Here is a 21,428-nt window from a genome sequence, read left to right on the forward strand (position 1 = left end):
CACTGACTCTCTGTGGTGTTACAATCACGTCCAATTGTTGAGAGTCCAGTTGGTGACCTTGCCGATCAGAACATTGAGACTCGGTTGCCTAGCAGTGAAAACAGTGCAGAACCCTTTCTTTATACCTTGTGTAGATACAGACCCATGGAAAGTGATCTCACAACCACTGGGATTCCCTTAGTGACCGGCCTGTGTTATCAGGCATGTGTTCTCCATGCTTTCAAGTACAGGTCATCGTTCAAGATTACACACAGCTTTGTGTGGAGAAAGACAATACTTAGGAGTCCCAGGCGAACCCTGCTGAACTCCAAATTGCACAGGGCTCCTTCAGACTGTATCCTGCCATGTCCTCCCTAGTAGTGACTCGGAACCAGCGGAAGGGAAAGCAAGAGATCAGGGGAGGCTCTCAGGAGGAAACAACTTCCAAAATCCAGAGACTTAGACAATGGGACACGGGCGCAAAGTGCGCAGAGAGATTTGCACCGGGGCCGGGGATGCGGAGAATTGCGCAGAGGAGCCGAGGCACAGAGCGCTGGCCAGTAAAGAAAGGAACGCATTGGGTCTCTTCCAGTCCTGTAGCTGGGACCGCAACCAGGAAAGGCTGAAGAGAAGAGCAGCCACTGATCCCGAACGTAAATGATTGGTTTGGAAGACGCCAGGAATCTGACATTCATTTGTTCTTTCATTACTAGGAAGCATCTTGGCTGAATTCTTTATCTATTGGTATCCACAGCATCTGGGATGATTCCTACATAAATACGGAGTCTCAGGAAGAGAAAAGAACAAGCGTACTGTCTATAAAGGACCTGGCAGCGGTGGGATTCGAACCCACGCCCCCGAAGAGACTGGAGCCTTAATCCAGCGCCTTAGACCGCTCGGCCACGCTACCACACCTGGCAGGTAACGTCTCCCATACTTGTCCTATAGGTAAATGCAGCTTCCTCCATTCTTGGTTCTGGGTTGGTCCCAATTTTCACCCAAACGAAAGCTGCGCAGAAAGAAATCCTTACTATCCAGGATTTCCACGTGAGAGGAAGGGACGCGCACCGACTGAAATCCTCAGGTGATGGTGTGGTCACTTGTGCTGCAGTTACATCCTGTGGGAGCCGCAACTCTGACAGCGCAGTTCCCCCCCCCACCCCATCCCCCCCCCACACACACTTCCTCAGATAAATTCAATAGGCGGAGCAAAAGGCCTAGAGCTACTCTAAAAAAAAAAAAAAAACAGCAAATAGTTGATTCAGATCCTTTGAAGTCCTTTCCCTGTGCTTCTCTTCTGCGTACAGAAGCTCCCTTTAAGACTAAAGGACTTTGCATAAAAGGACTTTATGCAAGTTATGATAGAAGATTGCACTAAAGGAAGCTCACGAGTTACTGTTGGTGTTGTGAGAATCACCAGCCCAAATCAAGGTGTAAGGATGACACAGCTCCCTCTGGAGACTAAGAGGGAATCTAGTCTTGTGTGGCTCTTCAGGCTTCTGTTACCGGTTTCCAAATGGTACTTCCTTGTGGATATGACAAACAGAAGTATTCCCAAGAAATAATTATCCCTACTCTTCCTCTAACTAAAGCCTCATTTTCCTTGTCCCTCCAGACGTCCTGAGCCATGAGTCTCTTTCCTCACCTCCTGTGTGAATGTGAGTCTCTTTGACTGCTGTGTATATATGGGGGGGATATAAACACGCACATACACACTGCATTTATTCCCTTGGCTAACTAATGTCTCATGCTCCCTTTTCCAATTAAACATCAGGAATTCAAAAATATAATCATCATGGCATTTATAATGGCAGCTGTGGGGAGGAAGGGAAGTTGAAGAGGTGACAGAATTGATCGGCTGGAGATCTTGTAACAACTTGAACCCTTCAGGGACACAACAAGCACACTCTCTTGCTAAGTGTTCATTGGCTAAATATTCATTCAGTGTTTCATCAGCTCCATCTTGGTCCATCAAGGGACTAATCCAAAGACTTATCTTTCTCTCCAGTGTTTGTATTTTTGGATGACAAACTAAAAGGAGAAAAAAATAGAAAAGTGAACATGTTTCGTTTATTGCAAGTGACTCAACAGGTGAGTGTCCAAAGTCCAGAGAATATTCTGGAGAAACACTGACCCCTGCAGGACTGCAAGTGTCAATTCCGTCTGTAGGGCTATGGGGGCTATGTGTTTATTACACAATTACAAGTGTCCTAATAGAAATACTAGGGTTACACAGCTAAGACAGCCAGTGTCGTAGCTCTAGAAAGGCCTGCTTGGAGGAATTTAGGAATGCACTGAGAAATGCAATAGGAGTAAAGGTTGGGGTCAGAAAAAGACTAGACTTCTAGTTAAAACTAGACTTCTAATTAACATTAAAAAAAAAAGTCAGGGTGGTAGTGGGCCAAGGCAGAATGGGCCCCTAAATCGAACCACTCCTCTATCCTAGATCCTCTGGTGAAGGAAAGGCGAGGATTCCTGGAGGAGCCACGGATGGCAGAAAAGAGAGAGCGAGGAGGGGGGCGAGGAGACGTTTCCCAGCAAGGAGCCAAGGAGCTACTTCGAGCCAGATCGCTTCCACCCAAGAGCCTCAGATTCCGAGAAATAAAAGGCCCAGTCGTGCTTCTTCAGAACAGACGGGAGGAACTGAACCCCCAAAGGAAGTTCAGTGGGAAAGAAGTTAAATGGGGCCGGGGTGGGGGGGGGGGTCTCTATCCGACGCCACACGCCGCCCCGTGCCGCCAGCTCTCTAAAATGTCCCTGTTCCTAAACCCTGAGGAAGAATAAATAAGCTTTAGACACACAAGAACATACACACATGTACACAGACACGTTTAAAATATTTAAAACTGTACTAGATAGCCCCAGATTTCGATAAGATGGAATAATTAATACTGGAACGTTTTAAACACAGTAGACACCTCTTGAAAGTTCGTACTTGAGACGGAGGGAAACCGAAAAACAAATTTCCCTGACCGGGAATCGAACCCGGGCCGCGGCGGTGAGAGCGCCGAATCCTAACCACTAGACCACCAGGGAAGGTACCGGGAAGGCACAGCAAGATTTACATGAGCTGAATGTTCCAGGTAATTGATTTACCTAGAAAGTACGATGAAGTCTTATTTTAAAACAATTGATCCCCAAGTTCCGAACTAAGAATGAAATGAAGAATGGTGGACTTCCCGAAAGAGTAATTCAGAAGGGCAGGTAGATAGATAATCTCAGTATTGCTGTTTAGACGTGTGGGTTGTACCTGGTGTAAATTGATTCATTTAACAAAATCAGTACAGAAGTTCTTATCAAACTAAAAAGTCTTCCCTTTTTCTTCATGAACACTTAGTCAAGAGTTAAATGGTAAAGTCATTATGTCTCAAGTTCAGCCTAGCGTGGGCGGAGCCGAAATAGCTCAGTTGGGAGAGCGTTAGACTGAAGATCTAAAGGTCCCTGGTTCGATCCCGGGTTTCGGCAGTTCCTCCCTTTTTGCTTTTACAAAACTTGTAATTAAATGCTAAATTTAACGTCTTACTAAATACGGTAAAGTAAAAAACACTTGTTTGTATTCTTTACTCAATTCCTTCTTAGTTTGAATTCTGTTCAGTTTCACCTTTTTCTCCAAACGTATCTTTTCATTCCCAGGGAGTGTTTTGAGCCAAAATTATCATCCCCAGACTCCTATCCTCCAGGACTTCTGTCTCTACCTCTTGGGAGCCTTTTTCCCCTAAATCTCTGACAGTTTCTAATACAAAACTAGATGTGGAAAAATGAAGTTCAAGTGAGCAATACTCACCACCGTGGTCTCTTTTCCTCCCCCATATCCTCTTCTGACTAGAGAATGCCCAAGGCCTGAATTCCCTGTCTTCCTCACCCCTACATTCCCAGATTTTTGCACCCACCACTAAAATGGTTGGGAAATGCGGTTTATCTCCACATCTTGCCTTATTTGCTGAATTCTCCCTTCCAATTCCAAGAAACTGCCACTTCCCAACTGCCTCTAGCAATTCCTTTTTTTAAAAAAATGAAAAACAAAAACAAAAACTGAGGACTCCTCCCTCAGAAACAACCATTTCTAGTCATGGGTGGCAAAGCACTATAGCACAGCCACAAGAGAATGGAGGAGAGCTGAGTCCTAAGCTCACAGGAAGACTGTTTCAGGAGCAACTATCAATAAGTTTATGTCCTCTGCAGAATTATACGTAGTATCAAAAACAGCCAGAGGAACTGTGTTACAACCGCAGTTCCAAAAGGAAAATTAATGATTGATGACGATGATGATGATGATGATATAATTACAGTAGTTGTAGATCCACACACAGTGCCATTCTATGTTCCTCTTCCCAGACGTCTTCTACTGGAAACACCTTGCAAAGCTGCAACCGGAAATGGAAATCTGAATACTGGCATTAATCAAGCACAGGACAGAATATTTGCTTCCCCAAACCAAGCCTCCAAGCCACCACCCGCATTTCCTGCTACCTCATGAGGCATTAACCACTGGCAATCACGAGTTGCTTGTTCATTTCTGTAATTCTAACCAGATTAGAATTAATCCTGTCTTCGCTACACTTAGGAGGCGGAAAATTGAGTTTAAGACCAACTTAGGCTCCATGTAGAGTTCTAGGCCAGCCTATTTTTTTCAAAAAAAAAGGTAAACAACCATATGAATACAATTATACTGAATTTGTCTTTTTCTCATTGCTATAACAAAATATGGGAAGATGAGTTCTTTATAAAGATGGGAGTGGGGGGGAAGACTTCATCTCCCGGCCTTTAGCGAGGGCTTCGGTAGCTTCCATTATAATACTTGATACCATGTATTAAGATGGCCCTGAGTCCAGCCCACGAAACGTGGGACTCAAGCCACATGCAGACCCGACCCAGCACACGCGTGTCCTTTCTTGTCACTGGCCGTCTGCACTCGCAGATCTCCACGCGGCTGACGACATCAACACTTGGTTCCTTTTTTACTGCCTCCTAATATTCCGCCGTGGAGTCCATCACCATTCCTTGAAGGGCATTTTGAGTTGTTTTCCATTTTTGACTACCGTGCACAATGCTGTCCCCAGATGAGCGTTTGTGTGCAGGCGATTGTGTTGTGTGAACACAGGTCTTCACGTCTCCGGGGGCCACGGTGAGCGAGGCGCAATTGTGGTGGTGTGGCCATCTTTGCACGTTTTGTCTGGTTTTAAGAAACTGCCAGCTCTTTCCAGAGGGATCCCACAGCCTCCTCCGCCCTCGCTGTCTCCTCTGTTTTTAGTTCAGCCAGTGTGACCGGTGTCGTGGCTGCAGTTTGTGTTTCCCAAAACGTGGATGGTGTTTGTGTGGCTGGGAATTGCGTTTTCCCATATGCTGAGGATGTCTTCATGTCAAGACTGACTCGCGAGGATTTAGCATGAATGGAGCGGGGAGGGGAAATTCAAGAAGAGGGACGCAAGAAAAGAGACCGGGTCTCGTCGGATGTCCCAGGCGGAACTGCAGGCATTGCTCGCAGGCGCGGTCCCACCGCCGCCCAGCACGGGGAGTTTGACCTGCTCCGTATCCGGCCTGGGCCGGGTCCCCCCTCCTTAGACAACCTGGTACCCCCGGGCTCCCCCGGGAGCCCCATGTTGGTGCCAGGCCCGGTGCAGACGCCCGCTCCACACAGCGCCGTAGCCCCGAACTCCCGGGCACCCTCGATCCGCCGGCCTCAGCCTCCCAAGAAGCTGGGATTACAGGCGTGCGCCACGGCGCCCGGCGAGGGGCAGGGGCGACACAGCCGTACTGGAGGCTGAGGCCGCCGCGAGGCCCCGCCCACCGCCCCGCCCGCCGCCCCGAGTGGCTGGCCCGAAACCAGCTGGCTGCGGACGCCACGCGCACGCCCCGCACGCGAGCCCGCCGGCCGGCCCAGGGTTTTGGATGCTTTGCTTGGGAGCTGCCAAACGTGCAGCTTTTGAAAGAGACAGACAGACAGACAGACAGACAGACAGACAGACAGACACACACACACACACACACACACACACACACACACACACACACATAGAGACAGACAGACAGACACACACACACACAGACACACAGAGAGACACAGATACGGAGAGACAGACACACACACACACAGAGACAGACACACACACACAGAGACACACACACAGAGACAGACAGACAGACACACACACACACAGAGACACACACACATACACAGACACACACACACACACAGACAGACTCACAGAGAGACACAGATACGGAGAGACAGACACACACACACACACACACACACACATAGAGACAGACACACACACACACACATAGAGAGAGACACACATACTGAGACAGACACACAGACACAGACAGACTTACAGAGAGACACAGAAACAGAAGCAAACATACACACACACACACACACACACACACATACAGACTCACAGAGAGACACAGAGAAGGAGAGGCAGACACACACACAGAGAAAGACAGAGACACAGGGAGAGAGAAAAGGGAAAAAGGAAGGAGCTGTAATTTAGGAAAGACTGAAGTCTGTAAAAGAAATCATCTGGGGATCTTTGCTAAAATAAATGCCTGTAGGAGTGCTAGAAATTAACCCTTTCTCCCTCTCTCTTTTCCCTCTCCTCCTCCTTTCCTCTCTTCTTCCTTCCCCTCGTTTTCTTTTCTTTCTCACATTATTTCATTACATGAGGGTTTGTTTTTTGTTTTGTTTTTAATTGGTCATGGCCCATGAACTCTGGGCCTAGGCATTGTCCCTGAGCTCTTCAGTTCAAGGCTACCGCCCTACCTCCTGAGCCACAGCGGCACTTCCGGTTCTCTGGTGGTTGATTGGAGATAAAAGTCTAAGACTTTAGTCCCCAGGCTGGCTTTGAACTGCGATCCTAAAATCTCAGCCTCCTGAGTAATTAGGATTACTGGCATGAGCCACCGAGCCAGACATGATATGAGTTCTTAAACACATACTACTGCAAGAAAGACAAATGCAGAGAATGCCAACACATAGTCACCGTGTAAATGAATATAATTCCATGTAACTCCTCAAGCAGGTATTTACCACATTTAGTGCTATCAAATCACATGTTGCTCTCTGTCCTGGGATATAGTTTTGGTATCATCTGGGGAGGCAATACCAATTCTTGAATGGTCAATAAAGGCCTGTTTAAATTTTGAACCATCTTGGATGATTTTTTTTTCTTTGACAACACGGAGAAGTATTTGTTTCAATTTTATTAAAGTTCTACATCCTCTCTCTCAAAATATTTATAAATCTGAAAAGGACATCTCCCTGGTCTCATACTTTGGAGATATGATTTTCCCCCCAATCAGGCTTTCCTTCAGACCATCTTTGCTATGGTTGACAAAATGATAGGCATCTTGAGGTCTTTCTCCTTCAGTTTCCACAGTGAAACATCTCACTCAATTTTTCTACACATTTTGAGGAATCTAAAAGCTAAAGTTTGCTAAGCCCAGAAAGTCCTCACTATCCTTCTGAAGCAAATCAAAATCCTGTGTAGCACTGTGATGTAAAAGGACCACTTAGCAGGCAAGATCTAAAGGAATGTGCCACAATTTATATTTGCACTGTCCAATATGCAAGCAGGTGGGCCAGAACTAATTGGGTTTAGCCAACATATATATTTTTTAAAGGATTTATCCTATGATTCCCATGGTGTCATTGTATGTTCATACAAACCAAGAAGCTCATATTCAAGGCCATTTTTTTTTTTTACAAAAGAGAGAACATTTCCTTTAATTTTTTTTTCCTATGCTCAGTTGAGACATCACTGGCTATTTTGTAGAAAACCAGATCCTCTGATACAATCAGCCAGGCATACAAAGAGCAGTAAATGGTGTCAAAGTTTCCCAGACTTCAAATCCCAGGAAATAATCTCTAAGAAGCTGGAAATTTGAATGCTAAGCCAGAATATATATATGCATATATCTGTATATATGAATGAATGGGTTAATGATGGCTTACCCTTTTCTGTTTCCATTATCTCTAGTCTCACAGAATAGCAAAGACTTCACATCCCTGATGTTTTACCTATAAACTAAGACGTCCCATCGGTGGCAGAGACTCTTTTGGACTGCCCATGAATAGTGGAATGATCAAGAAAGACAGTAAGTAGGGAGTTGAAAATCCTGTGGGACTTGGGAAGGCCTTTTCTAATTCACTTGACAAGGAAGAAAGCAAATGAGATCATCCGTCCTTGGGAATGGAAGGAGAAAGCTTTTGTTGTTTAAGAGCAAAGGCTTGAATGTTTCCAGATGGGAAGGATCTTGAAAGGTGGGGGAAGGGAAGAGGGATAATGGACCAATCCAATGCTATCAAAGTCAAAATTATGGGGTGAGGAGTGGGGGAAGGGAAGTCTTCAGTTCAGACATGACTGGGGCAAAAAGAGGCTCAATAGTGACTGTGGGTTGTCCCCCACCACGCCCCCAGCTTCATGAGGTTAGTGAAGCTGTTTAGCCCCTAAAATATTCCAGAAAAATACTTGGTTGGAAAAATGGAAGAGGAAGATAGTTTACAAAAATAACAATGAACTTTATGCAAAGTAAAATTCAGTGTTAAAAATATTTAGTGAGACTACCTTGACATCTGCCTCCTTAGCGCAGTAGGCAGCGCGTCAGTCTCATAATCTGAAGGTCCTGAGTTCGAACCTCAGAGGGGGCAGTTCAGTTTTATCCCCTACGACTGATATTACTTTAAACTTGAATTAATATAACCCAATACTAAAATAGTCTGTGAACTTTCTTCCTTATTCCTGCGCTACAATATTTCTTCTCCTTGATTCATGGTGTATTATTGGGAACTTATCGGCAAGATGCAGAAAGGCCGTACTTTGAGTGGTCCAGTCTGGGGTCTTTATTAGAAAGGTAGCTACTGCGGGGCGGACTCCTGTCCCGAAAACAAACGCAGTTATGACAAAACTTATAAAGGCAACAAACAACAACATCAAATACATCAAGGCAGAGAGATGTCCCATAAAAGGCAGATGTTCCATAGTATGGAGACTAGCAAACCTTGTTTTATTGAAGCAAGCCATCTAGGGGGAGCAATAGAAGATAATCAAGGGAAGCAAAGCTCTTCCTGGAGCTTAACCACTCATGTCACGTCTGCAATTTAAAGAATATCACCTCTATATCTCTTACCAACCCACAACAAAGCTGCAGATCAAAAAAAGTTCTATATCACTTACTCTAGAGTTCTTGGAAGAGGAAGAAATTTTCCCCAACATCTATTAAGATGCCAGAATGGCAATAAGGACAAGATGGTGTTACTTCCATCCAGTATCCATATTTCTTAGTAAAAAAGTCATTTTGTCCAACTCCTTTGACTTTGATTTATTTTTTTGAAGGATAACAGCATGCTACTACGCAACTTTAATGAAAAGATAGATGTCTATTTGTCTACAAAGGAAAACTTATTATTCAATTTTCTCTCACTTTTTTTTTTTTTACTTTCATACATGTGTGAAATTTTCTTGTCACAGTCTCCTTACACATTCTGATCTCTCCCTACTGGTTAAACAGATTTAAAAAAAAAAAATCTGTTCCTGAAACCTCAAGATGGGAGTTGATTGGAATGATATCTCTGCAGAGATGAGTAGATAAGATAAAATGAGGTTGTTTTGGAATAGGACAGGTCTCCTATACAGTGACTGTCATCCTTACAAAAAGAACCATGGCACAGAGAATTCCCATCAGTCTCTGAAGACTAGCAGAGGCTGGCTTTAGATTATCCCCCAATGAAGATCAAGAGCCATGTGACAGTCAAAAAACAAGAATCCTCAGAGAAATCAGCCCTGCCAATGTCTTGATTTCTCACTACTAGCCTCTAGAACTGGGTGAAATGAATGGGGAGAAAGGGGGAAGTCGGTATTTAGGCCTAAGCCAGCACTCCCAGCAGTTATGTTGGTGAGAACTGGAGGAAGCATGCAACAAGGAACATTTTAAGATAATTCAACATCTCTTCCCCTCCTTTTAAAATCCATTCAAGAGGTTTATGTTTTTGTTTTTGTTTCTTCCAGCAATTCAGGATTGATTTCCAATAAGCAAATGTCAGAGGTATGTATTTCAAGTCAGAATGTGAACTTGGAATGTAAAGCAAATAACAACAGGAAGCTGGTAAATGCCTCTGTTACTAGGCAGCAGAGGTGGCTATACTGTCAAGCCAGGCAAATATGAAGATGGTTGTCTTATGGCTGCTTCTGATGGAAACATAAAACTTCAGTGACAGCATGCTATTTCCCTAAACAAGGGTAGTGTTCAGTGGTCAAATGAAAATTATTCTTTGTATTTAATACTTATCTTTGTTACTTTATTGTATTTGGGTGGCCAGAAACTCTTCAACTCATTTACCAATCAGCTCTTGAGTAAGCAACTTCTATCTCACTTTTAAGGTATTTCTACATATGGTCAAATCCATCCTTACAAGGAGGCTATAGTACGTTCTCTCTGTCTTGCTCCATCTATCTATCTATCTATCTATCTATCTATCTATCTATCTATCTATCTATCCATCCATCTACTGATCCATCTATCTATTTATCCATCCATCTATCTATCCATTTACTTATTTGTGCACTTGTTTTTCAGCTAAATTAGGTTAATACAATGTACTCTTTCAGGTTAGTTTTCTTTTACAAGTTTTCTTTTACTCACGCATTAAAAGCTGTATGGCATTTTAAGTAAAATATCATAGTTTGATTAATGAGAGTATGGCTTGGGAGATGTTTTGTTGTTGTTGTTTTTTAAAGTTTTGTTTGATTTTCTCCTGCTGTTTCTGACCACCTATTTTAACCTGTCTAGTCTACATTACATATTCCAAATTTCTATTTTCTGAAAGGTTAAGTCAGGAATAAGTACCTTAAAAAAAAAAAGTCTAGCGCCCGAACAGGGACTTGAACCCTGGACCCTCAGATTAAAAGTCTGATGCTCTACCGACTGAGCTATCCGGGCTCTTGGAGGTAGGTGTGCCTCATCAAATCTAGTGTGGAGACAAGTTCTTAAGATGTTCTGGTATTTTCCACAGCTCTTTATCTTTCTTCCTCCCTTCTTTCCTTCCTCCCTCTCTCCCTCCCTTCCTCCCTTTTTACTTTCTCCCTACTTTTTCTCTTTTCTTTTTAATTCTTCATCTGCCTCCTTTTTTCCCATATATTTTTTATTGTAATTAATAGAAGGGTTACATTATATAGTCACCAGATAGAAGGTGCATTACTTCACAAACATTGATACCTTTTCACATGTCTTGGTCCCCATTTCCCTCCCCCACCCCCGCCCCTCATCTTGTTGTTTTCTTCCCTTCCCTCTCTGACTTCAAATAACCAAATATGCATATATACAATATATCAGATAACCAGGTGACATACTGTAATAATATGAGATAACCAAGGGACAGCAAAAGAGATGAGAGATGACATAGTACACTAAGGACAACACTCACTTTTGTTTCTATATACTGGAGGTCCTTTCATTTAGCGTCATACTATATGGCCTTATGTATCTAGGTTTTGTTCTACTGTAAATCTGCCTCCTTTTAAATATGGCCCTCAACTGTTTCTGCCCCACCATCAATCATGGAAAAAACTCCTGTTGTGTATAATATACCATAAACCAATATCTAAAAGCAGAATTGAACCAGAAAGGTTAGATTGATTACCTGATCAATCTTTCCTTCCGTCCTCACAGGTCATATATCTCTAGACTCTAGAAACCTTTAGAACACCTAACACAAAAGAGCACACAAGGGATTTTGAGAATTTTTTTTTGACCTGGCTCTTTGCTCTGTTCTGCCCTGGGTTTGCAAGAGGGAAGAAATTCCATCTCTACCCTTGGTGAGTTTACAATTTTTGATGCAAATTACACCAACATTGTTTAAAATGCCACTAGGATAAAAGCAGTGTGAAAATTCAGGTTACAAGATATTGGAAGAAACCAACACGTTATAAACAATCTTATGACTTGGGTTTCCAAATTAAATACTACAATAGAATAGAATAGAATAATATACCACTATTTGAAACCAGAGTTGAGAGGTCTGGCTTACTCAGTAGTGAAGCATTTCTCTGGCATATGCCAAGCCCCAGAAATCCCCAGCACTGGGGGGGGGGGGGGAACTAGTTTTAAGGAAAACATTTTCAAGAAACTATTATAAAGTGAGATAAATTCTTTCCAGAGACTTGAACAGTCTTTTCTCAAGAAGTCATATTTAAACTGAGACCTGAAAACATATGAAGTAATTAGTTGGGCATAATTTTGGTTGCAGTATTCTGGGAGGCTCCAAGGGCAGAGAACAGAAAGAACTGAAGTGTTTGTGTGGCAGGAAGCTTGGGAGAATGTGAGGATGGAGGTGAAAGGTGAGGTGGACGGAAAATCAGGACTAAGCCTCACTGACAAACCCTAGGGTTAGAACTGAAGTCCAGATGGGATCCTTCAAGGAGGATGAAGCCCCTGGGAATTTTAATGCAGGAAGGGACAACATAATCTGAATGATGTACTTAAAAAGATTATACTGGTGTCATGCAATGAATGGGTCAGGATTAGGTAAGAGATTATGTGAAAATATGAAGTAAATCACTGCACAGTAAGGTCTCGCCAGACGTGGCCTAGTGACTTTGAAGCAATTAGCTTGCAGTGCAGCGAGACCACGGAATATGGAAAAAGAAACTGGAGTGCTTTCGCCCAGAACACCCCTGGAGACCAAGAGAGAAGGAGATTTTTTTCAGTACTTATTTCCCAAATAAATACACTATTTATAGGGGAAAAGTGAAGGGGATAGGGGAGCTCAGAAAGTACACTTTAGATGAGAGGTCTTTAGAAAATACAGGGCATTTATGGTAACCAGAGATGATACTAGGTAAACAAGTCCCTAGTGATCAAACAAAAAACCAAGGAGAATGGTGAAAGGAAGCAACCTATCAACAACAAAGTAATTATGTTCGACACGTTTTCATACAGGACAAAAGACCCAGCACAGAAAGAAAAGGTGAGGGTTTGCCCCATTCCTGGGATGAGTAAGAAAACAACACTGCCCCCTCTGAGGTTCGAACTCAGGACCTTCAGATTATGAGACTGACGCGCTGCCTACTGCGCTAAGGAGGCAACTGGGCGACGCCCGTCGACAAATCGCCTACTAACATTTGCACCAAAGAGTGGCTCGTCAATCTCTTTCGGTCATAGGTTTTCAAAATCAGGGGGACAAAGCGAGGGCCAACACTTGATCAAGGGCGGACCATGAGTGGGGACTCTGCAGACGTCCCGGGCCCGGCCCTGGTCGGCAGCTTTTCCCTCTTCTAAAAACCAGGGCTTCGTGACAAGCTGCGCTGTCTGCCTGCCTGCAAGGCACAGAAGGCTTGGATGTTAAGAACTGCGCCCCTGGGCGTTGGCTCCTGAGGAGGGTGTGGCACGCTGGACGCCCCTGAAATCAGTTCCTCGGTATCACTCCTTCATTCTGTGCCTGCGCACTGACCAGTCTCCTCCTGCGCTCCCTGCAGACTTCTCTTCGGTGTCAGACTACCTGGGAGCTGTGAGAACCACCAAGTATGGGGGTTATGGGGAAGAACTTGGGGTGTGTTCGGGAGCCCCAGAGAATGCTGGAGGGAACAGAGCCCAGGGCGAGGCGAGGCGTGGCGGGACAGTAAGCCACCCAAAGCCTTGAGATCTCCTTTGGGGAAGTGCTGAGAAAACGGGAGTACATGCGTGGTAGCGTGGCCGAGCGGTCTAAGGCGCTGGATTAAGGCTCCAGTCTCTTCGGGGGCGTGGGTTCGAATCCCACCGCTGCCAACTTGCACTGTTTTAATGGTCGAAATGGTCACGTCTCACCGCCCTTCAATTCTTCAGTTCCTTTCTTTCTTATCTATTTTTCCCTGGCCAGAAATAACATGTACTTCTTCAAAATAGCGTCCAACCCATAACGTGCTGCAGTTCATTATTTCAATTAATAAATAGTCAATATGCACCTCATATGTATGATATTTGCTCCCTTATTCACCATTGTATTGCCGCCATTTGAAAGTATTCAATGTATAATGGTGAAATCAATTCATTAATAAAAAAACATAATTTGGTACATTATATATTTATTTAGGAGTACAGATACCAGTTTTTTTAAATTATATTATTCAACAAAAGAAGGCAAATGTATGGCCATGAGTCTCCTTGAATCTGTTTACAGTTGGAAACAGGTCCATCCTACACCACGAAGGGATGAAATCCTCCTTTATCTCCACAGACATCATTTCACATTAGGAACCCTAAATATGTGGAAATATATGTAGCATGGCTGTTAGAGAGTCTGTGGAATACTTAGCCACAAGTGATTAAGGTTCCTTCCATCCTACCAGCTGGAGATCTTGGGGTCTCTCCTGGCAAGCATCTCTGACTTCCTGGGAGTATTCTACCATTTCCCTCCCCTTGCTTGGCTTTGAATTCTCTAGGTTCCAGCTTACAGATGGCTTTCTCCTGGAAGATTCCTTTGAGTCTTGCTTCTACAAACTCTAGATTACAGCTAGGCATCAAGGATGCAGTAAGGAAAGAGGAAACGGAGGACACCTGCCTCCAGGCCTAGGAGAAGACAAGACTTACACAACCTCCAAGAAGTCTAGAGCTGGGCTACCTTAAACATTCATTCATTTGTTTGTTCATTCATTCACTTGATTGTCATTCACGCACCCTTTCACATCTGTGTTCATACAACAAGCACTGATTGAGCTTCAGCTGAATCATGAGACTTTGGTATTAGACTTACATTTAAGACATTTTGAAATGGAGGACAGGTTTTTAAGAGTTCAGCTCAGTGGGGGGAGGGAAATGGGGACCAAGGCATGAGAAAGGGTATCAATATATGTGAAGTAATGCACCTTCTATCTGGTGAATATAATGTAACTCTTATATTAATTACAAATAAAAAATATGGAAAAAAAAGTTCCAGCTCAGGACTGCAAGACCAAGGTGTTCACAGGTTGCTCCAGAATCTTCTGCAGATACAGTAGAATGAATAAAGGAAGCAGGAGGGAGGAGGCATTATAGATTGGTTTGCTTCTTTTTAACTAAAACCCAGTTTGCCTTTTGGGGAGATAGAAATGAAGGCAAATCAAAACCCCCTGGTGCAAACAGATCAGATGCTAACCTGCCCCAGAGATGGAGGGAAAGAAACCTGGGTAGCTGGAAATAATAGGACTCTTAACTGCTTCCCTTCTCACCTCTGCATTTGCCATTTCTATTGCATGAACACCAAGCACAAGTGTTTTCTATTTGGGAGAAATACTCCTGTGTGGTGGGGGGGAGGGGATTAAGTCAGTTAAGAAGCATTGATAGAACTGTCTTTAAAGAGGTGCTTAATCTTTCATTATGTTCTATGCATCTCACGTTCAAAGAACACAAATAAAGAAATCTGAGATGGACAGTGTGTGTCCCTTACCTTAAGAAGGGTTCCATGGTGTAATGGTTAGCACTCTGGACTCTGAATCCAGCGATCCGAGTTCAAATCTCGGTGGAACCTTTCCTATTGAGTTTCTCCACTTCCATTTTCCTAGTTCCTTCCAGTCTCCCACCGTGAAAACGAACGCCTTTGAATTCCTTTGCACTCTTCTTTTTGGTTGCCTTTAGCCACGAGAAAAGGACAAGTTGCCTACAGGACTACCAGACTGTAGTGGGGAGTACATGCCTCGGTTCCTTCCCATAAACCTGCCTGTTAATCACAATCGAGCCCCAGTGCCGAGCGAAACGACCTGCACGGTTATGAAACAAATTCAAGACAAACGAACGGGACAGATCTCATTCGTTTTCGTTTAGATCGAAAAGGAAAGGTTGGAAAAGTCACCAAAACAAAGAACCGACTTGAAAGGGGGGCGGGAGTGCTGAAAGTAAAAGGTGATTGAAGAACGGGCGAAAGGCAAAATGATGTGTCAGAAGTGGGATTCGAACCCACGCCTCCATTCGGAGACCAGAATCCTCAACCAGGAGGAAGCGAAGCTTGAGTCTGGCGCCTTAGACCACTCGGCCATCCTGACACTCGGGCGGCGTGTCCTCCAGTGCATCGATTCTCCGGGTCCCTGGGCGGCTCACTGACTTGGGTACTCTGTCCTTTCAGTTGAGTTTCTTTGAAGAGTAGGACATAGCCATCTCAGTAAGTGAACAAAACACGTTCCTTTCCCTCTGTCAAGTCAGGAATGATGTTGTAATTGTACAATTCGAGGGGAATCTCCTTGGAATCCAGGCTTGAATTAAATACTTTCTCGCTGCTCCCTTCCTTTTTAACCCTTTCCTGGATGTAGAGCAGTGCTTCTATTTGCATGTTTATTGATCCTTTGTCCTTTTCTCTTGCACCAGCTCCTCATTTTTTTTCTCTTTCACTTTTTACTTTTGTTGTGAGAGTATTTTCTCTGAAATAAATTCACCCCTTTATCCTTATTTACTAATATGTGTATGTGCATATATATATCCCCTTAGATTTGCTTTATTATTTACCTGTGTTGAAGTATTTTTCCAGAGACGTCATTTGATTTTTAATTGTATAAAATCTTACTTGACCTATTTCTGGCTTCTGGCTTTGGGAGTCATATTTAGGAAGACCTTCTAGGTAATTTCATCTTCCCCTCCCCCCAATCTTTGTGGTTCTGTGGCTTTGGATTTATTGTTGTTGTTTTAAGTCACCAATCCAGCCCTGTTTGTTCTGGCCATTTTTGAGATTGGATCTCAGTTTTTCCTCCAGGCCAGCCTGGATATCAACCCTCCTATTTGCGTGTTTCCCATAGCAGCTGGGATGACAGACTAATGCCACCTGCAGCAGTTCAGCAACTTTTTCTATTAGATGGGGGATCTCACAAACTTTTTTTGCCTAGGCTAAGCTGAAATGCTCATAATCTCTGCCTCCCAAGTAGCTAGAGTTACAGGTCATGAGCCAACAATGCCAGCTGTATTGGGTCTATGAATTCAAGACCTTGTTTACCACTTGAACCCTTTTTGGCTCAGTTTTCATGGTCTCATATTTGGGCTCTTATTGAGTCTTTGATTGGGATTCTTCTATCCTTACCTCCCAAGTACCTAGGATTATAGACATGAGCCTGTAAAGCTCAGTGTTGGATACTTTGAAATTAAATCTTTCATTGATTGATAATATGTTTTGGTATAAAAAATGAGATAGGACTTCCCCCCGCTAAGATTCATAGTCTCATTTCCTTCAAGTACAGAATCAGTTTGCAAGTGCTCCTTATTTTATTCCAAATTCTTACTGATGTTGTAATCTGTTTTTTTCCATTTCTTATCCTGTTCCATGTATCTGTCAGCTTGTTTTTACTTCAAGTATTGCAGCTTTGTGTTTTCTCTATTTCCCCAGATTAATTCTGGAACGTATTTGTTGGCAATGGGCAGATAAAAGAGTTGAAAGCAAAAAATACCTTAGCCCTCATGGGGTCTCATGAGATCAAGACTGAAAAAGATTTCCTGGATTTCATTTTTTTAATTAGCATACACTATTCCTACAAGGGGAATTTCACTGTGACATTTCTACGCATGCATCTCAGTCAATTTCATCTCACTCTCCCTACCCCACTCCTCCTTAAAACAATTTCAAAATAGGCTCTAGTGGCTTCCACCTGTAATTCTAGCTATGCAGGAGACTGAGCAAAAGGAGTTCAGCACCCAGGCCCTGAGCTCAAGCCCCAGGATTAGCACACACACATACACAATTTTGACAGGTTTCATTGTGCTATTTTCACACGTGAAATTAAACTACTTTGACTATCTTCCTCCTTACTCACTTTCTTTGTTAGCTCTCCTCCCTCCCACTGGTGCCCACTTTCTGCATCCCAGTCTGTTTCATTGTTATATTTTTTAGGTGTATTAATTGCACCAGGGGATTTCACTATGGTATTTCACATGTGCATATGTGTTCTTCAATAAGCCTATCTCTCAATTTATTTTCCCCCACCCTCCCAATGCTCTATTGATCAACAGCTTTCACTGATTATCTTTATGCCATCTTTCTACATAGTTTACATAGCTGTAATATATATATATGTATATATTGTTTGTTTTGTTTTATTTTGTTTGTAGGTCATGGGGCTTGAACTCAGGCTGGGCACTGTCCCTGAGCTCCTCAGCTCAAGGCTATGCCTTACCCTTGAGCCAAATCCCCCTTCCCATTTTCTAGAGGTTAATTGGATATAAGAGTCTTAGGTCCTTTTGTGCCCGGTCTGACTTTGAACCTTGATCCTCAGATCTCAGCCTCCTGAGAAATTAGGATTACAGACATGAGCCACCAAGCCCGGCTATCTGCATTATATTTCAAATTTATTTACCTTCCATCTTTCATTTTCCCTCTTTCCTTCTAATTCTTTTACATAGTCCAGTAGTTAGAATTATGTTTTACATGTGTGTATGTATATAGGCACACAGACACATATGTACATGTCCATAGATATATCTTTCAGGTCTAGCCTCATTTCATGTATATTTATCTATCTAACTATATGTAACCTTTCCATAAATATGCATGTCTTTTAGTTCTAGGTTTCTTATATAAATCAAAACATTTATTTGGCATTTGAACTTGGCTTATCTTGGTCAACATGTTGTTCTCCAATTTCCCCCATTTTCCTGAAAATAACATTTCATTTTCTTTATGACTGTGGAATATCCCATGATACATATACACCACATCCCCTTTATTTGTTCATCTATTATTGGACACCTTGACTGATTCCCTAGTTTGTTATTATAAACTTTACTCCATAAAAATGAGTTTTCAAGTTGTCTTTCTTACATAGTAATTTACATTCCTTTAGATATATCCCCAAGGATGGTAATATAGCAATGTATTACAGTAGGCTCTAAGTTATTTGAGGAACTTCTACACTGATTTCTATAGTGGATGTAGTAGTTTATATCTTCACCAGTAGTGTATAAGGTTTCCTTCCACCCATCTTCCTGCCCTCCTTATTTTCAACTCCACATCTGTGCCAGCATTTGTTGTTTTTTTTGATGTATGACATTCTTACTGGGGTAAGAGAATTTTCATGTAGTATTGACATGCATCTTCTCTATAGTTAAGGATGGTGAACGCTTCATGTATTTATTAGCCATTTATCTTTCTGAGAACTGCTTGTTAATTTTCTTGCACATTCATTAATTGGATCATTTGTTCTTTTTTTTATTCAGGTTTTTTTTTCCTCTTTGTGTATTTTGGATATTAACCTTTACCTATTAAATAGCTGCCCAAGATTTTCTCTCAGATGTAGGTTGTCTCTTGGTACTTGTAATTGTTTCTTTTGTTGTGTAGAAACTTTTTAATTTGGTGTAGGCCCACTTGTCATTTCTAATTTTTGTTTTCCAGCAACTGGAGTTCTACTCAGAAAAATAATTACCTGTCCCTATAACTTCCAGGATTGTGCGTATGCTTTTCAGTACTAGGGGTTCACTGGATTTGGCCAGTACAAATCGAAGACACTGTTTCACACAGGGATAGTAAGCTGGGTAAAGATGGCAAATAGTAATTTATTTCAAAACAAAACATTCTGGTAATAAAAATTGCATTTGACTTTATCAGGCCTGTATATTAAAGAGGATAGACAATGTCCTGGAGGCAAAAGAGAAATTTTGAAGATTTGTGAGCAAAACATGACAGAATAAAAGCAGCACTGTAGCTTTTTAAGGATGATTATCTGCCTGGATTACAGAAAAATACTACAGAGAACTAAGGAGAATGATTGTGTTCATTTGACCACTAATTCACACACACACACACACACACACACACACACACACAAAATACCACTTGTAAACTGTCATGTTGTTGCAGCAGTTTTAGGTATGGGTGTAGTATCACAAATTTAAATGGGGGGAGGGGGAATGGGAGTTTGGCCTAGTGGTAGAGTACTTTCCTAGCATGCATGAAGACGAGGGTTCGATTTCTCCGTACCATAGACATAGAAAAAGCCAGAAATGGTGCTGTGGTTCAAGTGGCAGAGTGCTAGCTTTGAGGAAAAAACCCAAGGACAGTGCTCAGGCCCTGAGTTCAAGCCCCAGGACTGGCAAAAAAAAATGGACAGGTAACTTGAGTGATATAGCATTCCATTAAATTTAGAGTCTGGAAGACAGTAATGATTTGAGAGAGAAGGGAGTTATAGAAAGTATCCAGTGTGAGGGGGAGGGAAATGGGTACCAAGACATGTGAAAGGGTATCAATGTATGTGAATTAATGCACCTTCTATCTGGCAAATATCATGTAACCGTTTTACTAATTACAATAAAAAAATGCAAAAAAAAAAAAAAAGTATCCAGTGTGAATCTTCCCTTGCTATTCACTCTACCCACCCAATACATCTATTTTCTTCTACCCTTCCTTACCACCCAATCAGCTGTCTCCAGAGATTATGAAGGGCTAGCTAAGGTAATACCACCAATCCTCACAAACAAAGCTCAACTTCAGACCTGCATGTCTAAAATAAGAAAGCAATGATGGGAAACCTTTTCTAGTGGTTGGCACCCTCCATCTTTGCAGTTTTACAATGCTCATTTTGGGAGCAAAATACAATAAAACCATCTTTTAATTTCTCCAAACATCTTATTTCAAATTAATACTAGTTGTATTAGTCCAACTCTAGTCCTACTCTATTTTTACTAGAAATGTTCTCAAACTATTTGGAGCTGGGATTTCAGACTCAAGTGTGTCTCAAGAGAGAGGATGCATGTTCTGAGTTGTCCACTCCACAGTTCCTCAGATTTTTTCCCATGGTGGAAAGAACCAGAATGGACATCTCTAAAGTGAAGTTTTAGAAGCAGAAGTCTCTCTTGATCAACGACAGAACAACAAAGAAAACCCTACGGTAGAGGAAATATCATGTCAGAGATGAGGATCAACATGAGAGATGGAAGCTTATTAGCTGTGGTGCACTGCATTTATTTATTAGGATCTGGGCCAGCAGAAGATTTTCCATCACTTTCTTTTTCAGAAAGGAGCAAGCAATTTTTAGGTTCTACTCAATACAATTCAAATACAATGGATATTTAACTGTTATTGTATTGAAGTTAACAGCTAAACTTACTGATGCTTCAAAAGGAAAACAAGGTAGGCCTCCTCGTTGCGAGGTAACCACAATCCCCTCTTTATGGGAGGGAAAAAAAAGAAGTCTCAGAATGATAAACCAATTGCTTGACTAGAGACAGGAAATAGCAGAACAGGGTTTCTCTTTCTGCCACACAGAAATGTTACTGTCTGGAAAGTAAGTTATATATATATATATATATATATATTCTAAATTATATATATTCTAAATTATATATATGTGTGTATATATATATATTCTAAATACTGTGACTGCCCATAATGGGGTATATTCAAAAAAGGGCTTCACATACCAGAGGGGCCTAGCTCTGCCCCATCCTCCAGCCTCACTGTTAGGCCAGATGGCATTCCTTCCCACTGTCTCCACAATGCCATCTTTCATGTGGAAGGGCTGGGGCCTGGG

At 42.4% G+C, this 21,428-nt stretch overlaps 10 non-coding genes across 10 annotated transcripts; 4 read left to right on the forward strand and 6 right to left on the reverse strand.

Moving 5' to 3' along the window:
- Positions 1 to 807: 807 nt before the first annotated feature.
- Trnal-aag (transfer RNA leucine (anticodon AAG)) lies at positions 808 to 889 on the reverse strand. The gene has a single exon. It is a non-coding gene; the product is annotated as a tRNA-Leu (tRNA).
- Positions 890 to 2,943: 2,054 nt separating this feature from the next.
- Positions 2,944 to 3,015, reverse strand: Trnae-cuc (transfer RNA glutamic acid (anticodon CUC)). The gene has a single exon. It is a non-coding gene; the product is annotated as a tRNA-Glu (tRNA).
- A 356-nt stretch (positions 3,016 to 3,371) lies between these two features.
- Positions 3,372 to 3,444, forward strand: Trnaf-gaa (transfer RNA phenylalanine (anticodon GAA)). The gene has a single exon. It is a non-coding gene; the product is annotated as a tRNA-Phe (tRNA).
- A 1,966-nt stretch (positions 3,445 to 5,410) lies between these two features.
- On the reverse strand, positions 5,411 to 5,708 carry LOC150048084 (signal recognition particle RNA). The gene has a single exon (XR_016539366.1).
- Positions 5,709 to 8,559: 2,851 nt separating this feature from the next.
- Positions 8,560 to 8,632, forward strand: Trnam-cau (transfer RNA methionine (anticodon CAU)). Its single transcript has one exon. It is a non-coding gene; the product is annotated as a tRNA-Met (tRNA).
- Positions 8,633 to 10,847: 2,215 nt separating this feature from the next.
- Trnak-uuu (transfer RNA lysine (anticodon UUU)) lies at positions 10,848 to 10,920 on the reverse strand. Its single transcript has one exon. It is a non-coding gene; the product is annotated as a tRNA-Lys (tRNA).
- Positions 10,921 to 12,989: 2,069 nt separating this feature from the next.
- Trnam-cau (transfer RNA methionine (anticodon CAU)) lies at positions 12,990 to 13,062 on the reverse strand. The gene has a single exon. It is a non-coding gene; the product is annotated as a tRNA-Met (tRNA).
- A 599-nt stretch (positions 13,063 to 13,661) lies between these two features.
- On the forward strand, positions 13,662 to 13,743 carry Trnal-aag (transfer RNA leucine (anticodon AAG)). Its single transcript has one exon. It is a non-coding gene; the product is annotated as a tRNA-Leu (tRNA).
- A 1,645-nt stretch (positions 13,744 to 15,388) lies between these two features.
- Trnaq-cug (transfer RNA glutamine (anticodon CUG)) lies at positions 15,389 to 15,460 on the forward strand. The gene has a single exon. It is a non-coding gene; the product is annotated as a tRNA-Gln (tRNA).
- Positions 15,461 to 15,864: 404 nt separating this feature from the next.
- Trnal-caa (transfer RNA leucine (anticodon CAA)) lies at positions 15,865 to 15,971 on the reverse strand. Its single transcript has 2 exons — positions 15,934 to 15,971; positions 15,865 to 15,910 (listed from the first exon to the last, which is right to left on the reverse strand). It is a non-coding gene; the product is annotated as a tRNA-Leu (tRNA).
- Positions 15,972 to 21,428: the final 5,457 nt, after the last annotated feature.

This window comes from Megascapheus bottae, chromosome 22 (assembly GCF_031878675.1).
Source record: "Megascapheus bottae isolate mThoBot1 chromosome 22, mThoBot2.hap1, whole genome shotgun sequence".
NCBI lineage: Eukaryota > Metazoa > Chordata > Mammalia > Rodentia > Geomyidae > Megascapheus > Megascapheus bottae.